Source organism: Molossus molossus, unplaced genomic scaffold (genome assembly GCF_014108415.1).
Source record: "Molossus molossus isolate mMolMol1 unplaced genomic scaffold, mMolMol1.p scaffold_m16_p_22, whole genome shotgun sequence".
Lineage (NCBI taxonomy): Eukaryota > Metazoa > Chordata > Mammalia > Chiroptera > Molossidae > Molossus > Molossus molossus.
In genome coordinates this window covers 25748528-25771543 of record NW_023425358.1, presented here as the reverse complement: position 1 = coordinate 25771543, position 23016 = coordinate 25748528, and the positions used below count along the sequence as shown (strand labels likewise).

Sequence of the window (23016 nt, the reverse complement as noted above, 5' to 3'; positions counted from 1 at the left end):
CCTTGCTAAGTGCATCACTAACAGTGAGGGGCGCTACTACCGTATCCCTATCTTACCTATAAAGAGACTGAGGCTTAGAGAGGATAAATAATTTGCTGGGATAGCTGTTTTGGTTCAGGTGGACATTGATTTGCATAACACACATTTCTCAGGCTGATGTTTAAAACGAAAAATTCCTCTGTGAATTGCAAAGATGCCTTGTTTTGGTAAGTAAATAGCCTTATCCCTCAGCTTTGCCCAGTTTCCCCAAATCTTGATTCTTCAGAGCTTGGTATTTCAGAAAGGGACTCTGGCTGTTATTAACAGGACGACTTTACGCCCAAGATCAGGAAATTCAGGCATGTAGGGGTGGAGGAAATTGCCCCAGGACACAGTCTGACAGCAGCGGAGCTGGCGCTCAATCCCGGTGCTGACTTTCAGGCCCGGGCGGTCTAGCTACTAAGCAAACGGGTGAGGAACTTTGGCCAGGAAAAGGAAGGGAGGGACCGTGTATCCTTTATTTCCTCACCTGAGAAATGGGGTCAAGACGGGCCCTCCTTGTCGTGGTGGGGGTGCATGGGTGTGGCCCAGCCCAGGGTCAGCCACCCTGTACGAGGAACAAGACAATGGAAAGTAGGAGGAGGGCGAGAGCATCGAGAGTCCCCAGAGGTGGTGGTGGGAAGGTATGTAGGGGGAAAAGGCGGAGCTTCGGAACCCAGAGGCGGGGATTCTAGAATTCGGGGCGGAGCTTGGAGTTTTAAGCATTTGGATGGAATGAGCGGGGCTTGCGATGCTGCGAATGGGGTGGTTAGTCTGTGGGCGGGGCTTCTAGAATTTGCGGCGGGGTGTTGTAGTGACGATAGGTCAGTATAGAAGCAATGGGCGGGGAGCCAGGTTTAGGGAGCCTGGAGGCTGGTTGAGGGCGTGGATGGGTAGTGGGCGGGTCTCAGAGGAGCTGATGTTCCAGTTTTAAGGGGCTCCAGGGAATCTTTGAGGAGCCGAGGATGTCGCCCTGCAGATCCAAGCAGGTCAGTGGGCGGAGTTCTAAGAACGCCGCTCCCGGTTAAGAGCAGCAGTGGGCGTGGCTTGGAGGCGCTTGTGGGTGTGGCCCTCCGGCCAATGAGATGACTAGTGGGCAGTACTCCGCGGCCCACCTGCACCATTCGGCGCGACCATAGGGGGCGTTAGGGAGAGTGAGGCGTGGATTGTAGGGTGGGAAGAGCACTTCCTTGCCGGAAGTAGGCGTGGCGCGCCGCAGCCTGGCGACTGTGGTTGGGCGCGGTGCGGCGCGGGGGAGGAGCCTGCGTGCGGCGGCGGGGGCGGTGGCGGCTGCCCATGCCCCTCCCCCGCGCGGCGCTCAGTGCCAGGCGGGAGGCGACAGCGGTTGGAGGCTTTGCCGGGCTTTGCAGCGGGGACTTCGGCGGCGGCGCCTCAGGCACCTCGGCCCTGGTGAGCAGCGCGCGCCTGGCGTGGCTGCTTAGGAGCGAGCCGGGCGGGCGAACCTGTCCTCTCAGCATGTGCTGGCGTCGGCTGACAGGAGCTGGCGGGGCGTGGGGAAGGGCCCGGCGTAGAGGGGTGGGCTGGGGTTGGCGCGCGGGGTGCGGGTCCTTGGGCCGGGGGCTCACCCTGGCCAATGTGCAGGGATTGGCGTCGGGGCTGCTGTCGGAGCTCGGGGCCTGGGTGGAGGGAGTTGGGGACAGGACCGCTGGTTCTGGGGAGAGTGAACCCGGATCCCTGTGGGGACGAGACTGCCCAGAGGAGGCTTTTAGGGGTCCGGAACCCTCCTGGTTGGGTGAGGGGCCGCGGGCCGAATGGGGACTGGGCTGGCCGAGGAAGGTTTTTAGGGGTCAGCGACCAGTCTGGTTGGGTGGGGTCTTGGGTGGGGAGGGGCTGCTTGAGGCCGGGGCGCAGAGCCCAGGGGCGCCAGAGCTGGAGGCGGAGTTTGAGCGGCCCTTGGGAGCGAGTGGGTGGGGGGTAGGCAGGGTCCGGGTTCCTGTGTGGCTGGGGCGAGCTGGGCCCAGCGTGGGAGGGGCGAGGGTGACTCTGGCCTGGGGGTTGCTTGGCTTTGGGTGCGAGGCTAGCTCCGGGGCCTGAAGATCTGGGTTAGGGGTCGGGAAAGAAGGAACATGGCCAGACCTGGGGTAATGTGGGTGGGGGCGATTTAGGAAGAGGATGAGCCCAGCGGTGGGAGCCGAAGGCAGGGGGGGTTGGCAGAGGAAGAATTAAGCAGGAATGCTGTAGGGTCAGGGGCCTGGAGCGTCCGAGGGAACTGGGTGATTCAGAGATGGTCTTCCCTAATAGCGGAGCAGCTGGCGAGGGACGCAGTAAAAAGGAGCGAGGTGCAGGTGGGGCTCCGCTGCGCTTAAATGACTGAGGATGAGGTCAGATGTTGAGGGTGGAAATGCAGGAACCGAGCTCTCCCGCCTGTCCGCACAGTCGCGCACACACCAGCTCTCCGTCTCTTAAATGATTTGAATGTGTTGGGGGAAGTGGCAGCCTGCTGGAGAGCTGAGAAGAAAGGGGCTTCCTCTTGGAGAGAGGCACTGGCCCTGCCGTCCTTTTTTGGGAGTGTTCAAAGGGTTTTAATCGCTGGAAAAGGAAACGTAGGCTTTACTGCATGGTGGTTTAGAATCACATCCTATATTTGGCTTCAATGTAGGCTGCCCTTGTTTTGTGGTGTCTGAAGTCCTTGCTCTACATGTTGCAAACGTGGGATTTGGTGTGAGAAGCAAATTGCAAGTTGTTCATCTCCCCCGGGATGGCAAGATAAAAAGGCCTTTCTTACCTATAAGACATTTCAAAATAATTGAGTATAGTGCTTTCAGACTGATCCTGGGTGGCGAATAGAATACTTTCGGAAATAGTTACCACAAAATATTAGGCTCTCTTATTGGAGCCTTCCTGCCTGGGATTACATTCTAAAACTGTACTTGTGGGGCTCTTATCACTCTATATAATAATGCATTTCATTGTCCTTATCTGGCAGAACTCTCCTGACACCAGGTCCTGCTAGTATAGTCAGAAACATGGTTAAGTGTAAGCAGTTGCTTTGTACCGTCTGTTCAGTTGTGAAGGCAAATAGATATGTGTTTATATTACTTCATTTTTCCCATTCCCTGTAAAACTGAAGAAATGGGAAAAATATATTTTGGACTTGATTTTGTATATTTCAGAAAAATAATTTAAGAAAATAATTTTTTTGGCTTGCAGGTACATTTCAGAGTCGCAGTGTTTGAATATAGTGATCTTGGGGTCTGAGAGGTTGCATAAATGGGGGAAAAAGTAGAATAAAACTGGAAATTGTGTTGTCTGAGGTCTTAAAGGGCTGTTTTTTGGCAAGCGATAGTCATGTGTACTGAAGATTAAACAAAGATCGGTATAAAGGTTGGGTACACGCCCTTTTCACAAATCTGGAATGTGCCCTGTCTGTATTTGTTTTTGATTATTTGTGGAAGATACATTAAAGCATGATGAATTTTAAAAGAGACATACCAATGAGATATCCCTGCACATAGTAGTAAATTTTTCATGATCATTTGTTACTTTGCCTGCAGATTGTGCTAATCAGTATTTATGTCTATTTATATATAGTTTAGGATTAGACTTAGGGTTGAGAAATAGCACTTTTTATTTATTTACTATCCTAACCTGAGGATACGTTTTTATTGATTTTAGAGAGGGAGGAAGGGGGAGAGAGAGAGAGATCAAACCCTTAACTTGGGTATGTGCCCTGACCAGGAATCGAACCCGTGACCTTTTGGTGTATGGGACGACGCTCCAACCAACTGAGCCACACTGGCCAGGGCTAGAAATAGTACTTTTTAAACACTGTTGGATTTTTTTTCTTATTTAAGTTTAATGCTTAATGCATCTGTCACTTTTGGGATCCACTTCAACTAGGAGGAGAAATATCGCTTTCCTGTCTGTGACACGGAATGTTCAAAGGGATGAATTATCAGTTCTTAGTTATATAACTGGGAATGGGGGATTCAGTTCTTTTTGATGGCAAATTATTTCTTAATACTTTGATTTGCCACAAACTGGTGCTGTAGAAACAGATAATGTTAACTGGGCTGTTTTATCTTCGACTTCTATTCCAGAGGTGGAACAGTAATAAATTTGGGTGCCACTTTCCATGTCTGTTTTTCATTTGATGAGTTCCCTGTGTTATTCTGAGTTATGAACTCTTTTTCTGACACTTGTATGTCTTTTAAACTTAAGATGCCTTTTCTGTATTAAAACATGGAAATCATCATGAATATTTCAGTATGACCTAGTACCCAGAATGTTAAGTAATAGAATCTCTCTGGGTTTTCATTGCCCTAGTTCAGATCCTTTAAAGTGAGTGAATAAGATTATATACTACTTTTTGAGATCTTATTTTGTATTTTAGTAGTGCATAATGAAATCTCTTTTGTTTTATAACCGCTTTATTGAGGTATAATTCACATATCCTACAATTCACCCATTTGAAGTGTACAATTCAGTGGTTTTTAGTATGCTCACAGAGTTTTACAGTCATCACTACAATTGTAGAATATTTTCATCAGCCCCCCAAAAAACCCCATACCCATTAGCAGTTCCTCCTGCCCCATTCTCCTCCCTCCTCTGCCCTAGGCAACCACTAATCTACTTTTTGTCTCTGGATTTGCTTATTTTGGACATTGCATGTAAATGGAATCATACAATACGGGTCTTTTGTGTTTGTCTTTTGTGTGTGTGTGTGTGTGTGTGTGTGTGTGTCTGTCTGTCTTTTATTACGCATAATATTTTCAAGGTTTATCTGTGTTGTAACATATATCAGCACTTCATCCTTTTATTTTATGATTGAATAATATTACACTGTATGGATATACCACGTTTTGTTTATCCATTCATCAGCTGATGGACAGTGGGTGTTTCCCTTTTTGGCCATTACGAGTAATGTTACCGTGAACATGCATGTACAAGTTTCTGTATGGATATGTTTTCATTTCTCTTAGGAATTGCTGGATCATGTTGGTAACTCTATGTTTAACGGTTAAAGGAACTGCCAGACTGTTTTCCAAAGCAGCTACACTTTTTTACAGTCCCACCAGAAGTATATAAAGGCTTCAGTTTTTCCACATCCTTGTCAGCACTTGTTATTCTCTTTTTATTTTGACCATCCTTCTGGATGTGAAGCGGTATCTCATTGTGGTTTTGATTTGCATTTACCTGGCGGCTAAAGACGTGTCCAGCATCTTATGTGATTAGTGGACAGTTGTATATATTTTTTGGGGATATGTCTATTTAGATACTTTGCCCATTTTATTTTTATTTATTTATTTATTTATTTAATCCTCACCTGAGGACATTTTTCCATTTTTTGTTCAGATAGAGTGGGAGGGAGAGAGAGAGAGAGAGAAACATTGATGTGAAGGGACACACCGAGTGGCTGCCACCCTCATGACCAACCAGGGCGGGGGACAAACTGCAACCGAGGTACGTGCCCTTAGCGGAAACCGAACCCGGGTCTCTCTGTACCGCAGGCCTACGCTCCAACCGCTGAGCCAAACCGGCCAGGGCTGCTTTGCCCATTTTAAAATTGGGTTATCTTTTTGTTATGTTATGTTCTAGAAAGAAATGCCTTATCAGATATAGAATTTGCATACATTTTCTTCATTCTGTGAGTTGTTTTTTCGCTTTCTTTTTTATTGAGGTATAATTGACATAACATTTCTTTTTCTTTCGAAGTTTTTTTTTTTTTTTTTAAGAGAGATTAGAAAGGAGAGGGGGAGAAAAACATCGATGTGAGATCTATGTATCAGTCGTCTCCTGCACACGCCCTACCAGGGATCAAACTGCAAATAGGGCATGTGCCCTGACTGGGAATTGAATCTACAGCCTTTGGGTGCACAGGACAATGCCTAGCCAACCGAGCCACACTGGCCAGGGTGACATAACATTTCTTTTTTTTTGGAGGTATGTGCCCCTAGTGGGAACCGAACCTGGGGACTCTCTGGTCGGTAGGCCGACGTTCAACCACTGAGCCAAACTGGCCAGGGCCATAACATTTCTTTTCACTTTCTTGGTGGTGTCCTTTGAAAAAAGTTTTTAATTTTGGTGAAGTCCAGTTTATGCATAATGGAGTCAAAATTGATACTAATGCAGTTAGAAATTATTTAGATCTTAAGTCATATTCTTATCAATATTTTGATTATATAAATTAAAAGTCAACAGTGAAAGGGTTAGGGAAAGATTTGAATTGGTCTTAGATCAAAAAGGATGCATCATTGAACAGCGTCATTCTGCTGTTTCAATCCTCTAGTAATCTCCAACCCCATTTTTTTGTGGTTAAAGTTCAGACTTCTTACTGTGGCCATGGGTCAAGGCATCTCTGATTTCTGCCTGCCTTATCACTCACTACTCCTCTTATGTTTTTATCCCTACTGCTACTCCCTGAAACATCCAATCTTCAGATCTTCTTGTGGTATGCTTACTATTCTGCTCCCTTTTCACTTGCCAAATCCCATTTGTCCTTTGGGATCCTCTGTGAAACCTTGATTGTTCTCACAGGCAGACCTTGTCCCTGCCTTCATGCATTCATCACTCCTGTCTGCTCCAAGGAACTGGACCTGAACTTGAGCTTCCAGTCTGAAAGGTGGAATGCGAGAGAGAAATTCATATGGAAGGTAGAACAGATTCTCTTGCTCACAGCTTGGTCTTCAGTGCCTACTGGATATTTGCTGAATGAATGATTATTGAATAAAGTTAAATGGAAAGATCCCGAGGTCAGTGGGTGTCTCTGATTCTTTTTTTTTTTTTTTTTTAAATCCTCACTCACGGATATTTGTCTACTTATCTTCAGATAGAGTGAGAGGGAGAGAGAGGGAGAGAAAGGAAGAGAGAAACACCCATGTGAGAGGGACACATCGACTGGTTGCCTCCCACATGACCCCAACCAGGGCTGGGGACAAACTGCAAGTGAGGTACATGTCCTTGACCAGAATCAAACCCGGGACTCATTGGTCCATGGGCCGGTGCTCTACCGCTGAGCCAAACCAGCCAGGGCTCTGATTCTTATTCATGGCTTTGTTGCCTGTGTTAGAATAACGTGAAGAGCAGAGGTAATTCCCCTCTGCCTTTCTGGCATCCAAATCCAGCTCTTACCCCAAATTGCTCAAATTGTAAAACTGAGTGTTTGAAACATTTTCCTGAGGGCAGAACATTATCGTCCATGTTCTTTTCCTCTAATGAACAGAAATGACTGACCCATAGCCTATTCTCAGTAGGGCAGATACCCAGGGGACACATTAGTTTGGTACATTCATCCACACCAGATGCATCAGGCCAGTCCTGATGCTATTGAGCCATCAGTGCTGGAACTACCCCTGCAGCCCGATAAGGGTGTAAACTAGGTTGTAAGGACTAATACTCACTTCCTTTCCATTCTTTTGTTCACATTCTCTTGCTTCTCTCGGAGCATCTGACTCAAGAAGTAGTCTTTAGTAATATTTTGTGTTATGTTCACTTTTACCACTTTAATTAAAAAATACTTAATATCTTCCTGAGAATTTCATTGGCCATTTGCGGGTACATTTTCTGCTTTGGGTTCATTGAAGTGGTTTGATTGTGGCAAGGTAGTAAAGAAGAGAAGAAAAATACCTGTATAGTTTCTTGCTGTAAGAGAATTTTGTATTTAGAGAAACCGAGGCAATGAAGGATGCAGGCCTTCAGAGCCAAACTGAGCTGGGTTTCACTCTTGGCTTCGTTTCTTAGTTAACTGTGACTTTACCGGTTATCTCACTTCCTTGAGCCTCGGTTTCCTCTTCTGTAGTATGGAGATGTTAATAGCTACTTTACTGGGTTATTGTCAACATTAAATGAGAAAAAGTATGTAAAGTGCCTAAGAATAAGTAGCACTGAATAAATGTGTGTTCCCTTGCTCTTCAGTCTTAAAGAGTCTGTTAATGAATGGAACTGTGGAGAATCTAATAGAGTAAGTTTAATACATTTTATTTCTGATGTTAAGCTATTTTATGTATGGCTTCCCACTCCCACCTCAGCATTTTAGACTTTGAATCAAAGTTGAATCACTGAAGAGGAAAAAAGGTGTCTAATTTTAGGATAGGAAGGTGGTAAAAATGAGGTAGTGTTTTCCTGTCTATCTGAATTGGAAATGTCTTTACAGACAAGCTTCTTTTAATCAGGCTTTATGATTGTGTTCAGTATGTCTGTGTTTGTCTGTTTATCTATTTTAAGGAAAAAGGTTTAGTTCCTGGCAAACGATGCATCTTAGGGTTTGAAAGGAGATTGCACTACAGTGTGTGAGATACTCATCTGGTTATAATGTGAATGGCAGCATTGTGATAAATTGTAACATTCTATGTGGGGAAAGAGCCACATTAGTTTAATGGGATGTTAAATTAGGCCTGTCATTTGAATCTTGCATTAATAACAAAAGCAGGTTCTCCTGTTTGCCATAGTAAAGAGAAATTAAATCAAATTGATGCACAGGTCAGAGAGAGAGAGACACTGGATTGTAAATGGGAGTAGGAGGCTTATATTTTGTATGACTGAAGGCAGTAATTTCACAGTACTACATATTTATTTTTTCCCCTTTGGTCATGCAGTTATCTACATTTTTTTAAAATTATGAATAATGGATTGTATTTTAGTACTAGTATCTCAACCACTTTAAAAAAAGAAATAGATCATTTTAGGGGGATTTGGGAGATTATTTCTCAGGTCTAGAGGATCTCATTCTTGAAGGTCTGTGAGGATCATCTATAGACCTTTATAAATACAGCTGCCTGGGTTCGAGCTCCCTGGTGACTCTGAGTCATAGCTAGAGTGGAAAGTACCTATCCGGTCTTCCAGATGAGGGGACTGGGGTTACAGGAGCTTGAGACTTGCTCAAGATCAGGAACTTAACTGTCCCTTCCCTCCTCCCCCAACCTTCCTCCACCTTTTTGCATGAGTAGTGTGCATTTGTTTTTATAGTTGGTAGTGTGGATTTATAGTGTAGTGCGGAATTTAAAAAAACTTTTCTTTACAGTGTGAATGTGATATTGGCTTTCCCTTTTTAGTCCTTGACCCAATGCAACAGTTCCCTCTTAACCTCCCACCATGGTCTTTTGCCAGACCTACAGAGTGAGCCTACTACAGTTTATCTCTTCAGTTCATCATCACAATTGGTAGGTAGTATCAATGTTTGTTTTCTATTTTTCCCTCATATTTTCAGATTGTATATGTATTAAACTACTAAGCTTGGTCCAAATTTTAGAAGGATTTTAGATACTTTTTTTTTTTAAATACATGGAATCTGTCGGATAAGTCTTTGGTAGACTTGATTTCCTAGTTTTAATATAAAGTTCCTTGTCCTATTTTATTGATCAGTTTTTATTTGTTCAGTCCTATAATCTGACTATTAGTAGTCGTCGTAAGGATTTATCCTTTTTTAAAAAATGTTTTTATTGGTTTTTTTAGAGAGGGGAAGGGAGAGATAGAATCGTTGATGTGAGAGCCACATCCATCAGCTGCCTCCTGCACACCCCCCACTGGAGATTGAGCCGACAACCTGGGCATGTTCCCTGACCAGGAATTGGCCTCTCTGTCCATGGTACGACACTCAGTCCACTGAGCCACACTGGCCAGGCTGTAAGGATTTATCTTAAATGTTTCAGAGACCAATTAATATTGCAAAGAAGCCACTGCATTGTGTCTTGCCATTAAGCGATTTGTATATGCAAATACTAAGTTTGACAGGCACAATACACATCCAGTACTAAACTACTGTACACAGATTGTAACAGGCATAAGGAAACCCCTTAGGATTAGCAGAAGTTGATCATGGCTTCACAATGTGGTCATTCTCTCTCCGGGACCAAGACAGACTGGGAATCTAGGCACATGGCAGTTTGGGGCAAGAGCCTTTTTGACCCATTGTGGAATCAGATGTGTGTCCACATGTTCTGACAGCTGCTGAGGTCTTTATCCTGGATGAACAATGCTGTGGGTATTCAGTTTCGTGAAAGGTCATAACACACTTGGGAAAGGAAGTGCTGGGAGAGTGAAACCTTTGGGGGGTGTATTTTCTACTGACATTGTAGGGGTTCTTGACAAAATTCACAAGTATCCCCTCCTTAAGACAAATGTTTAATCACCATTATTTACTTACTTCACATGAAAGATACTTAAATTCCTTTTCATAATGGTCAAGCATTCTTTTCTAGTTAAAGATTCTAATTCCTTTCATTCTTAGGAACTTAAAGAATTGAGGCTGATTTATTAATATAAAAATTCAAATGCTGCCTGAGTGGTGACTGAAAAACACACATAAACTTGAGCTATCATCTCCATTAAGCAGAAGGATTTATTAGGAGACTAGTCACTTTACAAGCTAGATGGTGAATTAATTTTGTGGTTAGTAGTGTCTTTAGCTTAACATTGTCATCCTAGTTTTTCTTGGCAAGCAAGAGAGAGGCTGGAGCCAACGAGTGCTGGCCTCGGCTCTTTAGGGGTGATATTTAATAAGATGCGTGTTGTCTGTTTTAGAAATATGGTAATCTTTCCCTAGGCTCTTTCTCTTATGTGGGCCACTGTTGCTTGACAGTGCTACTATAGGAGAAGATAAATTAGAAGTTTTGTGGGTGTGTGCGTGTGTGTGTTTAACCCAAAGACTTCCAGTTTGATCTTATGCAATATAGAGGTATCTTGCATGCACTGGGCTGAGTTACATTGTCAAGTGGAACAAACGATGCATCTTACCTGCAAAGGATAGTTGTAGATCATGTGGTTTCTAAAAGTCAACGGTTGGAGAGCCCAGATGCAGTTTCTGTTTTGGAGGCGGTGTGTATATTCAGCCCCCAATTAGAGACTGGGTTATGTTCCAAAGATGACACTCAGTTTTTTGGAACTCAGATGGCATTTTTCGGTGTAGATTCAGCATTATAAGTGGTGGGTAAGTTCTCAGCCTAGACTGAAGAAATCTGTTTACTTTGCAGCACAGCTTTTGAATCTGTTAATGGTGACAACAGGATTCTGGATCTTGGGAGCTGGGAGTCACGTGAAATATGGGAAAAAACCATGTTCCACACTGTGGCATCCAGCAGCCTTATGTCACAGTAGCCTTCCTAGTTCTTCATCCTTGTCTCTTAATTTGAAGCTGCAACTCCCCCAGTTAATCTGATCTCCTTTGAATAGTAGTAGCAGGGAGTTGACTTTGGGCGTCTCTGAGGCTGGGTCAGTCTTTTCGTCTCTGGGTAGTTGGTTTGGGGCCAGGGTGACAAGAAGGAATGGCGTGAGAGGAGGCTGAGGCTCAGTGCTGCTGCCTGGTTGACCCCAATACTGGGTTGGGGGACAGGCTGCTGGGTTGTTGGTGTGGAACAGAGATTGAGCAGAGTGTTAATGTAGGAGTGCTTGGAGCAAACTTTCACCAACACCAGAAGCTGCACCTTGGAGAGAAACCCTTAAGAAGAGGAGGGGGGCGGGGTGAGCAGAATTCCCAACTAGCTCTGGTCTTAACCATCAGGTGACTCACAGTACAGAGGAAACTCACCGGAATATGGCAAATCACCCTGGAAAAAGTGCAGCGAATGTGGGAAAGCCTTTGGTCAGAAATACTTGTTCAGCACCAGAGAGTACACACTGGAGAAATGCCTCATGATTGCAGCTAATGTGGGAAATTTTTTAGCTATAAATCCAACCTTTTAATACACTAAATAGTTCACACTGGTGAAAAGCCTCCTGGGTGTGGTGAATGTGGAACATCCTTGAGTTGCGAGGCCAACCTTATTCAACACTGGAGGGTTCACACTGGAGAAAAGCCTTTTATGTGCAGTGAATGTGGGAAAGCCTTCAGGCATAATTCCACACTTGTTCAGCACCATGGAATCCACACTGGACTAAGGTCTTAGGAGTGCATTGAATGTGGGAAATTCTTTAGCTTCAGCTGAAGCCTCATGAAACAGAGTTCACACTGGAGAACAACTTTGTAAGTGCACTGAATGTGGGATTCTAGAGCTACACATCAAGCCTTATTTATTAATCATTGGAGAGTTCACACTGGAGAAAGGCCTTATGAGTGTAGGAAATGTGGGACATTTTTTAGCCAAAGCTCTAGCCTCAATGAACACCGCCCAGTTCACACTGGAGAAAAGCCTTTTAAATGCAGTGAATGTAGAAGATTCTTTAGTGAGAATTCCAGCCTTGTTAAACACCAGAGAGTTCACACTGTAATGAGATCTTATGAGTGCAGGGAATGTGGGAAATTTTTTCGCCACAGCTCCAGCCTGGTTAAACATCAGAAGATTCACAATGGAGAAATGCCGTATGAGTGCAGTGATTGTGGGGAATCATTTAGCCAGCGTTTCAACCTCACCCAACGCCAGTAAGTTCACAGAGGAGAGAAATCTTGAATGCAGCTAATGTGGAAAAGCCTTTAACCAAAAGTCTTCCCTAATCCAGTAGTGGAAACTTCACAACCCAGAAAGGCCTTATGAATACAGTGAACATGAAGAGAGGCTTCAGCTAATGGATTAATTAACCTTAACCAACACCAGAAAGTGCATACTGGAGACAAAGCCTTAGGCGTGCAGGGCATAATGCTGTCCCCGGTCAACCTAACCTTAACAGAAGCTGAGTGGCCTTTATCAGGAGCCAGCAATTAAACATCATTCATGCAAATACGCACACTGAGGGCAGGATGATAAATTGCTGACATTCTGCTCCTCCTGAGAAGATAGCCCGCTGCTTGGGAATTCCAGGGAGAGAGCCCTGTGTTCTTGGCTGTACCAATCTAGAGTGATGTTTCATCTCTCTGAGTTTGGAAGGGGGAGAGAAGGAGGGTCTTGGTTGAGATGTGACTGGCTCTTGCTGTTCTTACTGAATGTTATATTTTCTTGAATAAAAAAATAAGTGGCAAAGCAAATGTTTCAAATTCATTTACTTGGTGTTAGTATGACTATGGGCTTTATTTATGTTATCTTATTTCACTCACATTCCTTAACTTTTGTAGAGGTACAATATTAATATATATATACATATATATACACATATATATATATATATATATATTTTTTTTGTGGTACGTGCCCTTAGCGGGAACCGAACGCAGGACTCTGGTCTGCAGGCCGATGCTCAACTGCTGAACCAAACTGGCCAGGGCAATATTAATATTTTTTTAAAAGATCCTGTCTAGTTTGACTCAGCAGTTAGAACGCTGGCCTGAGACCCTTCCGTCAAGGGCACATACCTGAGTTGCAGGTTCGATCCCTGGCCCCGGTCGGGTCATGCGGAAGGCAATTGATAGATGTATCTTTCTCACATAGATGTTTCTCTCTTTCTCTCCCCCTCCCTCCCTTCCACTCTATCTAAAAATCAATGGAAAAATATCCTCGGATGAGGATTAACTAAAAAAAGAGGTTCCTTATTGATAAACAGATTGTCTCTCTGAAATTTTGGCTTCCAGTCTGTGTAATGAGGTTTCAAGGGGAGAGCTGAGAGGAGGCATGTGGGATCAGGCAGAGTCCATGTAAAGAGGCTAGTCCTGATTCCTGAAATTAGGAAGGAGACCTGCCTGCTTTGAAAGTTTTTTTTCTGTTACCTCTAAAACAGAATCTGCTACATTTTCCCCACAAACACGCATGATCCCTCTTTTTCTCTTGCCATTTAGGAACCAAAGCTTGAAAGGGTCTTAGGTTTTAGCAAAGTGGCTTGGTTTCTATGACCTTTAAGAAGTAGTTGTAATTTGAGGTAGCTTGTACTGACTGGCCAGAGGTAGGTGCTGATTTCCATCTATGTTTCTATTCCTTTATAAACTCTTACCAAAAATCCCCTTCTTCAGTGGGAAATAGTTGACTTTTTTGTTATTGCCTCTTTGAAGGGTTTGGACTACCTGGTTTCCAAGAACTCTACTCATTCAAGTGTTTTATGATGCTAAGTGAAATAAGGATTAGGGACCTGAATTTTCTGGTGCAATTTAAAAAAGTCTTCACAAAGTGTTTAATGGCAAGCTTAATGTTTTGATTTACTTTTAAAATGTGCAGTAGTTTAAAAAATACATTACACACTATTGCTAACCCTCAAGTGTATAATTCTTCATGCTTAATTCTATGTGGGGACTGAGCTCTGGGAAGTGGAGGACAAGGCACTGGAGAGTCAGTATTTATGGGAAACTGAGAGTGAGGCCCTGGCCATGGGCGTGCAGAATAGCACCAGGCTGACTGGGAACAGGTGGAACTGGGACAGAGTAGTGTAAGATAGGTAGGCGGGATGGCCCAGATTGTGGAAAGTCAACGTAATAGAATATACATTTGTACAATACATTTGAGTAAAATACAAATATAGTTCAGTTATGGAATATGCAAATATAACTTGTAGTTAACTAATGTTAATTATTTCTCTGCTAACACTAATTACATTTTGGGTTATATGAGTAGAAATTAAAAAACAAATACAAGTATGGAATCATTATTTTCCAGTTTGTGAATGTGGACTTCAGCACCATTACATTGCATGCTCCTTGAAAAGAGAACATCTTACGTTTTTTGTGCCTCTGTTTTCTAGCACACTGCGTGGCACACAGTCAGTGCTCAGTAAATGTTAGTTGAATAATTAAATTTTAGTTTTTCATGATCCACTTGTGATAGAGATTGTCAGTCTTCTCATTTCCCTAGAAGATGAAAGGAATAAAGACAAAGTTTTCTATGGTGTAGGACTGCTAATTGTAAACATTTGCTTATTAAGTTATAAGCCAACCTCATAATTTTCATTATAAATAAATGTTAGCAAAGTATATATACACATTTCCTTATTGAAGCATTTTATTTGAAAAGCAAAATTTTGGAGTTCTGGTTATTTAAAGCATGAGTTCTGGTTAAAAAAAAAAGTGACATTACATTTTGGGGTTTTATTGCAAATTTACTTAACTGATTTCTTGAATAAATTGAAACTGTTGGTAGCATGGGGTTCTTATGGTTTTGTTTTGTAGTCCAGTTAGCAACTTTGCCTTTAGAAAGGATCAGTGAAGCCACATCCTAGTGGAAGCATGCTTTCTTCTTGAGAGTTTTTGTCAAAACGGAGGGGCAGAACCATAATTTGTATCAAGATGAAGATTTAAAGTTACGGTAGCCATTGAACAGCACAGTATCCCTTTACCGTCTTTCTCCTCTTTTCCAGTTTCTCATCTTTTAATGCCTTGACTGACTGGAAAGTGTCATTGTTCCACTTGGTGGTTTGTCCTGAGGGTGCTCTGGTGCCAGCCCCAGAAGAATCAAAGGGCAGGTCTTGGGGCATTTGAGTGGCTCCTGGAGCTCCAAAGATTCAAAGTGTTTGGATTGATTTAGACTTGAGAAATTGGCAGGAAGTAAGGGTGAACTGGGCATTATTTCTGTCTTTAAAAAAATATATGTGTGTTTGTTTGTTTATTTATTTAGAGGGGAAGGGAGAGAGAGAGAGAAACATTGATGTGAGAGAGATACATCCATCGCCTGCCTCCTGCACGCCCCCTACCAGGAATCGAGCCCAAAACCCGGGCATGTGCCCTGATCGGGAATGGAACTGGCAGCCTTTCAGTGGTCAGGATGACATTCAACCAACTGAGCCACACTGTATAGTGCTTTCCGAGTTTTTTAGAAATTACAAAAGGTATTTATTTGGTTGTAACTACATTTTCGCCAGTGCGTTGCATTCTTACAGTTTCTTGTACTCTGTTGTAGATACTGATATTCTGTGTCCCCCCCCCCCCACTTTTAAGAGAGATTTGCTGATAAGGAAATAGTTTGTGATTTTACCAAAAAGTATCAGACAGACAAATTGATTTGTCCAAAGTTGCAGTAAGATTTTAAGAGGTATACTTTCCTATGTCTGTAGGATGTCTGAAAATTCTGGAAACACAGGGAGATTTTTATTTTAAACAGTGTTAGTTTCATTTTCAAATAACATGCTCAATATGTTTACCTTCAAGCTCCAGGCATCTTGATTGGCAAACTTCCTTAATTTTAAAGCCACAAATCCAAAAAGTAATTTAAGTATTGTCCCTATGTTTTTATACTTTACAGATATCCTAGTTGTAAAGAGAAGGCTCTTTGGTGCTAATACAAAGTAGTGGTTCTTTTCTCTGGTTATTGATTCCCTCCCCATGTACTTCATCCCAGTGTTTGTCCCAGTTGCACATTAGTGTTTGTGTAAATATTTGATTATGGTATATCTCCTCCAGTAGATGGTAAGCTCAATGAGAGCAAGGGCCAGGTCTGCTTGCTCACCATTGTGTCTTCAGTATATAGCATAATGCCAGGTGCATGGTCAAAGTTCAATAAATGAATGATGAATGATTGGAGTTAAAGACTTATTCAGCATTCACAGATGAGTGTGCATATTATATGTATAACCCTGTGGGTGCTAGTAACTAATTTGGTTTTCAGTGGATTGTGTGTTTGTTAGGATAATGTGGGCTGGATCCCAGTGAAAGAAGCATTTCCTATAGATTTGTGGGCTATAGTTCTCCTGTTTTACAGAAAAAAAACAACAGCCATGGGACCAAAGTGATTCAGTGTGTAGGTGACTGTGTCAGGATAAACTTGTGTGTCTGACTTCTAAGCCAGAGTTTTCCTTCTGTTCCTTACCATTCCCTTGAAACATTGTCAAGAGTGTACGTTTATTTTTAAATACTGTTTGCCTACTGTATAGGATATTAAAAAGGGAAGACTGAAGTTCTTCAGTTGAAGGTGATTATTTTTTGCCTTTGCTAGTTTTGCCTGTGACTAACCTTATGAGCATCTTCATAGAAATGCCCTAAAACAACAACAACAAAAAGATCTGGGATTCCAGTAATTTTATTTCCTGGTATAAGACTATTGCCAGAGAATTATTAAAATTTTATTCTAAGAGAAACTCCATCTGATTAAGTAGTAGAAACAGACTTAGCAAGTTTGAACAGTCATTCATAATGTGTTTTTTTTTTTACCAGTTAAGAAAAGTAGGTCATTAGTATAGAGAGTATTTTGAAACACATTCATCATTAATTTTTCAGTGAAATGGCTGTGTCAATCATGTCTGTAAAAGTTCAGCATGTTGGTATGAGAACTCTTGGGATTAATTGGACTCTTTGAAGAGAGAGGCGGAGTTCAGCTTCTGAGTCTAGTCTCCTGTGGTGCACTTTAGGGAGATGACTGCAGCCTCAGACGAATTTATACAGTCCACAGTGTTCTCTGGGCAGATAGTGCCCGCCTCTGGCTCTGTGATGGAGCTTCAGTCCTTTCCAAACCTCCAGGGATGGGTGGAGGTGGTTGTATTTATAAAGATGCTGGTAATAAGCAGAAAATTGGAAGAGAGTAGGGATTGTAAACACCTTATCCTTGTACATTATCTTGGGAAAAATTTGTTCTTATTTTAACAGTGTAATAAAAATGTGCATTTCTGTCATCGAAGAGGAAGAAATAACCCCTAAATCTTTATAATCTCATGTTTTAATAACTGCAAAACTTTTGTAATGTCATTCTTTTTTTTTTTTTTTTTAAATCCTCGCCTAAGGATATTTTTCCATTGATTTTTCAGGAGGGAGAGAGAGAGAAAGAAACAAACATCAGTGTGAGAAAGAGACACATTGACTGGTTGTCTCCTGCAGGACCCCAATGAGGGCCAGAGACGGAACTGCAACCAAGGTATGGTGCTCTTGACCGGAATCGAACCTGAGAGTCTTTGGTCTGCAGGCCTACGCTCTAACTGCTGAGCCAAACCGGTCAGGGCTCATTCTTATTTATTATATTTTAAGTGAGTTACAGGCCCCATTAGCACATCTTTTAGTGATAAAGGGTCTCTATAATACAAGTATAAAAGAGTTAATTTGAAGATTTCTATTTTTTATATTTAGGATCTTTTGTTGCTATTTTGTTGTTCATATGCTCATTTCATTTGTTTAAAATTTCAGCCCTGGCCTGTTTGGCTCAGCAGTTAGAGCGTCGGCCTGCGAACCAAAGAGTTCTGGGTTCAATTCCAGCCAAGGGCATGTACCTTGGTTGTGGTTAATCCCCAGCCCCGGTCGGGGTCATGGGGTGGCAGCCAATTGATGTGTCTCTCACATCGATGTTTCTCTCTCTCTCTCTCTCTCTCTCTCTCTCTCTCTCTCTCTCTCTCTCCCTCCCCCCCTCCCTCCCTCCCACTCTGTCTGAAGATAAATGTAAAATTGTCCTCGGGTGAGGATTAAAAAAAATAAAATAAAATTTCAGCTTTATTGGGGTATACTTGACATATAAAAATGTAAGATATTTAAAGTGTATATTGTGGTGATTGGATTTATGTATACAGTTCATTTCATTTTTTTTTATTTTTATGAAACAGAATGAATTGGTTTATTTATATATTCAAATACTTATGAGTACCTACCATGTGCTGGGTAAAGGGTTAGAGAATTAAGCTCATTTCATTTCTTGTTGGACTTATTTTTAGCAGTCATTTTCATAGCTTCACATTCTACTCCAAATATCAGTCAGTGTTTAAGTTGATGTCAGGTGGTCCCCAACTTTTCTTAGTAACAACTTCCTAAAATGAGTACAAAATTGTAAAAATGTAAAAGTTGGAGTTCTCTTCTTAGAAAACTTTAAAAAGCATAAATGTCACCTTTTAGAAATTGTCTTTGAACCCTGACCAGTGTGGCTCAGTTGGTTGAGTGTCATCCTGTGCTCTGAAAGGTTGATGGTTCAATTCCCAGTCAGGGCACATGCCCACATTGGTTGTGGATTCGATCCCTGGTCAGGGTGGGTATAGGAGGGAGGCAACAGATTGATGTTTTTTCCCCCTCACATTGATGTGCTCTCTCTCTAAAATCAATATAAACATGTTTTTTTAAAAGTTAATTTATTTTATATATATATATATATGTATATATATATATCCCCCCAGAATTTTATGAATGTCCTTTCCTGCTGTTGTTTTGGACAGTTGGACCTAGGCCTTTGGCTTCAGTCTAAGGGTTTTAACCAGAAGTAAAGATTTGGTTGGCATACTTAATGCTCTCTATTGTTTGTCTCAGTATATATGAATGCTTACAGCCAGCTTCTGTGTTTTGATTTTTCCATGTTTAGTCATGTTTGTAAAGTGTGAGCAAAGTGCAGTTTCATATTTAAAAATTGCACAAACAGGAGGAGTGGAACTGAGTTGTTGAGGCAACACCCCATGAAAGAGCTCCGAGTGGTGCTCTTGGCTGATGTGGGAAAGCCAAATTGTATGTATGATGAGGAGTTTATCATTGAAAAACAATGAAAGTTCAGAGGGTGGAAAGTTGAACTGCCCTGTACTTTGTGGTTTGCGGCCATTATTTCTCTCTCAGAAGTCCTTTATCTTTGGGCAAGTCACATAATGTCTCTGGGCTGAAAGTGAAGGGCCTGGAATTGATGAGTTTTGGAACCCTTTCCACTCCAGGCTTCTTTGAGGACTGCGCCTGGATGTTTTTTGGTAGATCTTGTGTTTTTTTGTCTTTTGTTCCTAGAGGCATTAAAAAAAATGATATTGTGTTATTAAATCGAAACAAAGTGCATTTATTATTGGTATGCCTCATTATTGGTATCTTATCTGGATGAATAATGGGATCACACTATTTGGAAAGCCTATAATGAGTATGAATTTCCCCCCTTTCTTCTTTTTTAACTTCTACCCCACACCCCCCATATATTCTTACCATTCTTGGTGTCATGATAAATTGAACCAACGTCAAGGCTGTTCAGTACTTGCAGTCAAGTTGTCTTAAGTGGTCAGCAGTTTTTCTGGGGAAAAACATTTTTTCTGTAACAACTCAATGTCATCAATGGAGTGCAAATTCTTTTTAGCTTCTTTGTGTGTCTGATTTTTCTGCTGTGTTTTATACCAGATATTGCATTATAGTCTTTTTTCTTCCTTTTAAAACAATTTCTATTAAAATAGGTGAATTAGGCTTTTTTCTTTTTCTTCTTGGAATGTCTCATATGAATCTGTTAAGTAAAGAAATGGATGCAGTGAAAATGATTTGTTAAGGTGAACTCTTCAGATGTTACGGTTAGGTTTTGTTTAAGAAAATTCAAAAAAGCTCAGCTAACTCATATCCAGAAATGATGAATGTTGACTTTTTGTGTTTAATCATAGTACCTCCCATATTTGCTTTGGATGGCTGCTCTTTTGTGAATGATATTCTATGTAGGCTTACATATTACATTTCCAACTTGTTAAAAGGAATTTTTCACTGTAGGGATTGCCATTTAAATAGCTGAGTTTACCACATTTGTTGCCTCATTTGTTATTTTACTTGCCAATTTCTATTAACACTTGTGATCTCTTCCACATTAAAAAGTGCCTGCCATAAAAGCAGCAGTTTAGAGGGAACAGTTCTTTCCCCATTGGGCTATTCTGGAGTCTTCCTCTGGTCCTGCTAGGGAACATTCTCAGCCTAGTGAGCACTGGAGTAATTGATGCTCTGGAATGGTCTCAGCAAATGTGCCGAGCAGGATTTTGCTACTAGTCAGGGTTTTCCTGTATGTGTCTCTAGCAGGATGTGTTTCCTTTCATATGAACTATAGAAGTACATCTGCTGGGACCTTTAAACAGATAACTTCTCAATAAACAAGGAAATGTCAAAATAATGGTCATTTTTTGTGAGATTAATGGACGTAGACAGAATAGAGAAAATGTAGTAACATTTACTCAGGTGTTTTGAGTGTATTTTATTTGGTGCCATCACAATATAAACACCCTGTCTTGTACACATTTTTTCCTCTTAACACCCAACACATTTCTTATGTATGGCCTATGAAATAAATTATGACAGTGCCACAAGAAGCATGCCTTTACACTCACCTAAAGGTTGAGGATTATCAACTAAATGTATTTTCTTCTGAGAATGATTTTTAGCAAACTTTCTTCTGACAGTTATAAAATAAGTCTTTAAACCATAGAGGTAGACCTTATTTTTGCAGCTTGTTCTTGGTTGAGATGTTCACCCAACATCTAAAGAAAATTAAATAGTTTTTGTTTCCATAGATGAGTTGTTAAGTATCATGAATATGGGTAGTCAACCTGATACTTTCCTTTTTTGAAGCTAAAAACAGGAGTATATTGCCCTGGCTGGTGTGGCTCAGTTAGTTGAGCATCATCGTGTGCATTGAAAGGCCACCAGTTTGATTCCTGGTTAGGGCACATGCCTAGGTTTGATCCCAGGTGGGAGGCTACCAATTGTTGTTTCTCTCTCTCTCAAAAACAAAGAAAAAAAACAACAACAATAAAAACATATTTTTAAAAAAGTGTGACCTAAAAAAAAACAGGAGTATATTTACTGATAGAAATGTATGTGGGAATGTAAATTGGTACAGCTGATATGGAAAAAAATTAAAAATATAACTACCATATGGTCCAGCATCTCTACTTTTGGGTATTTGTTCAAAGGAAACAAAATTACCATCTTGAAAAGATATCTGTACCTACACGTTCATTGCAGCATTATTTACAATAGCCAAGATACGAAAACAACCTAAGTGTTCATTGACAAATCAATAAAGAATGTAAGAGATATAAAATAATAAGATGGAATATTTTTCAGTATAAAAAGGAAATCCTACCATTTGTGACCATGTAGATGGACCTTGAGGGAAGTATGCTAAGTGTGATATGTCCGAGAAAGACAAATATTGTATGGTATCACTTATATGTTGAATCTAAAATTTTTTAAAAACTCAAACTCATAGAAACAGAATAGAATGGTAATGGTTACCAGAGGTAGGTAGTTGGGGGTGGGGGTGAAATGGGTAATGGTGGTTAAAATTACAGACTTCTATAATTACAAACTTATTAAAGAAGTCCTGAGGATGTCATGTACAGCATAAGGACTATGAAAAAGATAAATTTTTTAAAAAGGAAATTTATTATGATAGTTGCTGGACAATCAAGACCTAACCTTTAATCCTCTTCCTTTGTCCTTCAGTATCACCTGGAAAATTGGGTTGAGGAAATGACTGTCCATGTTTCTAGAACAGAGGTTTCATCTGAATTCCAGAGAGCACATTTCATAGTTGAGCCTATGCTGTTAACCTGTCCACACATTGTCTTTCAAAGACATACCATTTTTGATCATAATGAAGTCCATTCTAGAGTAGTCCCAGTTTTACTGGAAATCTGGGTAGAATGATAAATTGCATGTTATAAGACCTAATATAAGGTTTGTAATTCCCACATTTTGTGGAAATTAAAAACCACATTGCATTTTTTCCTATCTAAAGTCAATTTGACATTTATAAACGTTTCTTTGATTTGCTTAATGAATGACTTATTGCTACATTGCCTCCTCCTTTAATACTGTGATGATCCTCCAAATGCAGAAAGGCCCTCCCCAGTTTTAGGAATTTGTACTTGAAAGACATAATAAGTAGGCAACTTCTTCAAGGTTGAACTCTGATAAGACATTTAAAATTGTACCTAACCCGAGTGTGGCTCAGTGGTTGAGTGTCGACCCATGCACCAGGAGGTTACTGGTTCGATTCCTGGTCAGGTCACATGCCCAGGTTGTGGGGCAAATCCCTAGTGGGGGTCATGCAGGAGGCAGCCAGCTGATGTTTTCTTTCATCCATGTTTCTATCTCTCTCTCCCTCTCCCTTCCTTTCTCTGTAAAATCAATAAAAGGAAAAAAAAATTCTTTTAAATAAAATAAAATTATACATAGTATTTCCTTGGGCTTTTGTGTTCTGGATTTTTTCATTTACTCTTGTTAATATAATTGAGTTAAATTAATTTATTTTAAATGCTTTCGTTTTGAAGGATACTTTAGTTGTGTTTTTGAGACAACGCATTTAATAAAAGAACTAAGTTTGATGGTATGACATTGTAATTTGGGAATTTATAGCTAAACATTTTTTCGCCCTGGCCGGTTTGGCTCAGCGGTTAGAGCCTCGGCCTGCGGTCCGGAGAGACCCGGGTTTGGTTCCCGCTAAGGGCGCGTACCTCGGTTGCAGTTTGTCCCCGGCCCTGGTCGGTTGTGTGGGTGGCAGCCACTCGATGTGTCCCTTCACATCGATGTTTCTCTCTCTCTGTTCCTCTCTCTCCCTCCCACTCTACCTGAAC

The 23016-nt window shown here is 41.4% G+C and overlaps 1 protein-coding gene across 3 annotated transcripts in view; it reads left to right on the top strand.

Moving 5' to 3' along the window:
* Positions 1-942: 942 nt before the first annotated feature.
* The window catches only part of CORO1C (coronin 1C), an 81161-nt gene continuing 59087 nt past the window's right edge, over positions 943-23016 (top strand). The window contains exon 1 of one of the 3 annotated variants that reach the window (XM_036276749.1): positions 943-1007. The gene's annotated coding sequence lies outside the window, so the exon portion shown is untranslated. Of the gene's footprint in view, positions 1008-1340; positions 1429-9095; positions 9138-23016 lie in introns of those variants that run through there. The other 2 variants (XM_036276746.1, XM_036276750.1) reach the window with 2 other exon arrangements.